Here is a 3,691-nt window from a genome sequence, read left to right as displayed (position 1 = left end):
GTCCTAGAAGTTAACATTTAGTGTAGTTCTTGGTTTACAGGCAGGTCCGAGGGTGAAATTTACTTCCTCCTCTTTCCTCCTTGGTGTCGCCCTCCTTGGTCTTGCCACCCCAGCGAGGCCGTCCGGAGTTCATCTTGCCTTCCACTTTTCTTTTCCCTCGGCGGCTGGGCGGACCGCCTTTCCTCTTGCCTCCAGGACCCTGTCGGCCTCCCTTTCTCTTGCCCTTTGGGCTCATTTTCCGTCCCTTGGCCGCCTCCTCCTGTTCATCCTCTCTCATCTGCTTAGTGGTGGCCCTCGTCACGTCCAGCTGAGGCTTTTTGCTGTTCATGACTCACAGCATCTCCAACTGGCTGTTTTTCTCGGCTGCAAAGTCCCTGAAAAGGGGCTGAAACTTCCTCTTCTTGCCGGAGCCCCGGGGAGTCTTCTCCTTGGGTAGGATCCTGGAAGCGCCCCACTGAGGCGGTGGAGACCTTGGCCACCTGCAAGGCGCGGCCCAGCTCCTGGTGTCCCGTAGGGGGCATGCCAGCCGCGCTGGGCAGCTGTGTTTTGTGCTGCGGGCTAAGTTACGCAGCCGGTTCAGCTCGTTCTGGGCCACTCGTTCCTTCTTAGCTTGAATCCGCTTGGCGAACTGGTCCTCCAAGGGGTCGGCACTGCGGGGCACCTCGATCAGCCATTCCTTGGTATCGTCGCGGGCGCGCTGGTAGCCCCAGCGCTGCCACCACTGGCCGCTCACCTCGTCCCACACCAGACTGGTCTTCTTCTTGGGACGGATGCCCTTGAGGCGCGCGAACTGCTGCCATTGTGTAAGCGGCCGTGGCCGGGGCACCAGCTTCTCGCGCGGCAGGCGAGTGGTGGGCTCCGGCAGCTGCGCCACCAGCGCCTCCCCCCCGCCCCCGCCCCCAGTCCGAGGCCAGCAGGTTACCCAGGTCGATCTCCATCTCCAGCTCCTTGTGCACCGTGATGCGCTGCAGCTTCTCTGCCTCCTCCCACTCCGCCTTTGCCAGCAGCTCCTCTATGCCCTGGCCCTCTATAGCTTCAGCTGGGCTCACTCACTCACTCCAGAAAGACAGTTCAAATAACTTCCTATCATTTCTTATAGCCACAGGGCTGTTGTTGAAAATCAAACACCAATTTAAGTATGTGGACTGCTGAATTACAAGAGTTGAGATCACAGTTTTACCAGGGTTCTCAAGTGAAAGTTAGGGCATTAACTGGTAAAGAATGGAATCCTAAAACTTGGAATGGGAACGTGTGTTTGGACCCAGATGCAATTGACAATCTCTCATGGAAGCTGAGAAGCCAAAGGGGTGGATTATGCCAATGTGGGGACAGAGCCAGGAGTGCAGTTTCCAGGCTCTCGGCCTCATGTGGAAAGGTGCTGGCTCAGGTAGTAAATGGCCATCAGCTGGGGCTAGTTGGCCGTCAGCTGTAACCAGTGAGCCAGTGACCACTAATATAACTGCTGTGGCAACGCTAGCAGCAAATGGGGGCTAGCAAGAGGATGGTGGCCGAGTTAGCAAGCGCGGATTGCAGTTAGGCCGGCGGGTTGCAGACAGTGTGGCTCCTGCTTCCTGTGTCTCCAACCCATCCGCCAGCGAGAATATAATGATATGGCTCCATGAGTGTTCCTTTTTGGCCTCACCATATCCTGCGTTCTTAGGTGGGAGCGGGACAGGAGACCCCACATGATGCCCTGCATGACAGCCAATTTTAAATTTATTGCCTCTCAGCTCCAAATCCATTCTTCACTGCATGCTCTGCAGAAATAAAAATGGGCCCTTTAAATATGTTTTCTTTGCCAGCTGCTGTGATGTCCTGCTTTGTCAGTAGAGGGTACTGGGGAGACATTGCAGGAGGAAGTTTTCTTTCTTGCTTCTGATGTGCTCCTGTCTGCAGACATCGGCAGATTCTCCAGTCCCAGCTCTTGCTTCATAGGTGCTTCCTTATTCTGGATGCTGGTTCCACTCAGTCACATAGGCTAGAAACCTGACAGTCATCTGAAACTTCCATTTCCCCTCTTGTCCCATGTGTTAACACCAGGCCAAGACAATTCTGTCTGCAGGGCATTTCTCATCCTCCCATCCTCCTGACCTCCCCTTGCCCCATTCCATTCCCACTCCTACTGCTTTAGTTCAAGCCTTGCTCAGAGGGTTCAGAGAGTTCTGAGCCTGAAGCCTAATCCTGTATTTTCACCTCATTTCATTCGCCACACTTCAGACAGAGTGATTTTACTAAAATAAAATCTGATCTTGCTTAAATTCTTCAAATGGGTTCCCACTGTTTATAACAGTGGTCTCTAAAGTTTGTTTCTGGATCCCATCACTAAAATATTTTTGAGCATACTACCACAATAGATGTACCTCTCTACTTAAAATTATGAATATAATACAATATATACAAAAAGAAAAATGAAAATGGGCAAGGTAAAAATAAATATAAATAGAATAGTATTTTCTTTCCACATCTCAATAGTTATTTTTGGAATCTCCTGAGGAGTATTTGCCTACTTTGGATATCATTAATTAATTGAACAAAAGAACTGCTTGGCTTGTCATACAAAGCCCTCATGATGACTCCTACTTGACATTAAAACTTGGCTTAAAAACTACCTCACCTTCCACCTTCTCTTACTTTTCCAGCTGAAGTTAGAGAGTTCTGTCCAAGATCCCACAGTCCCTTTTTCATATTTTTTCCATAGCAGTTTTTACTAGTGGTAGCTCCAGAATCTCCACCTTGAAGACTTAGAGGCAGAAATTGAGCTGGGGTAGTGGGGTTTGAAAGGAGTTCAGCTACCTGACTTGTCTTGAATCTGTGTTTGTATAACTAACACACCCTTTTCACTTAGATTGTAGGGACTCTACTTGGTGTGACGTCAGTGGGGAATGGTGAAGATGTGAGGATAGTGAAGCCCCCAACCCCACCTCTTGGCAAATCTGAGGGATTGATGCAGCACCTATCAGGGCCTGTTAACAGGGGTCTCACTGGAAGAATGAGCACCATGTCTGGTTCACTGGGGTCAAGGGAAAAGTGATTCTGAGAGGCCTGCTCAGTCTGTGTCTCTCATCATCCTGTAACTCAGTCATGTTAGAGGTGTTGGTGAGGCGACAGGGCCAGATCTGTCACAGGGTCATTGCCTGGGTGAGCCATTCAGGATGTGTGGTGGGATGCGTGCCACGGTAGGGCTGGAGACAGGGAGTAATATGGTCTGCTTCATCCTTTATATACACCACTCTGGCTGTCTTGTGGAAACTAAGTTGTAGAGGGACAAGTGGAAGCAGGGTTAGTAGCTTTGTGTGGGTCCTGTGGTGGCAGTGGGACCTCAGGTGGGCCATGGCCCTAACAACGCCAGGAGACATGCCACATCAGAGGAAGATCCAGTGGGGTAGCCAAGAACACATGTGAACACGCTGGGCAGCTTAGGATTTCATAGGAAATGGAGTTTCTTGAGTGCAGGTGGGGTAGGAACAAAACCAATGACTCTCTCTCATGACTATGATGGTGGATTCATTTTTCACCTGCAGGCTAGCATTAGCATGACCTGGGAAACAGGGGCACACCTTTATTACCATTTGCTTTTCATCTATCATTAAGAATTTACTTTTTAAGTTATATAGTATGAATACAAACACACACACACACACACACACACACACACTCTCATTGTGAAAGAGACATTTGAATACCTAGAAAT

General features: G+C 49.9%; 1 pseudogene; it reads right to left on the bottom strand.

The window, feature by feature from the left end:
* On the bottom strand, positions 1–3,000 carry LOC117024656 (ribosome biogenesis regulatory protein homolog; annotated as a pseudogene).
* Between the last annotated feature and the right edge of the window lie 691 nt (positions 3,001–3,691).

The sequence above is a fragment of the Rhinolophus ferrumequinum genome, chromosome 7 (genome assembly GCF_004115265.2).
Source record: "Rhinolophus ferrumequinum isolate MPI-CBG mRhiFer1 chromosome 7, mRhiFer1_v1.p, whole genome shotgun sequence".
NCBI classification, from domain to species: Eukaryota; Metazoa; Chordata; class Mammalia; order Chiroptera; family Rhinolophidae; genus Rhinolophus; species Rhinolophus ferrumequinum.
This window is presented reverse-complemented; position numbering and strand designations above follow the sequence as displayed.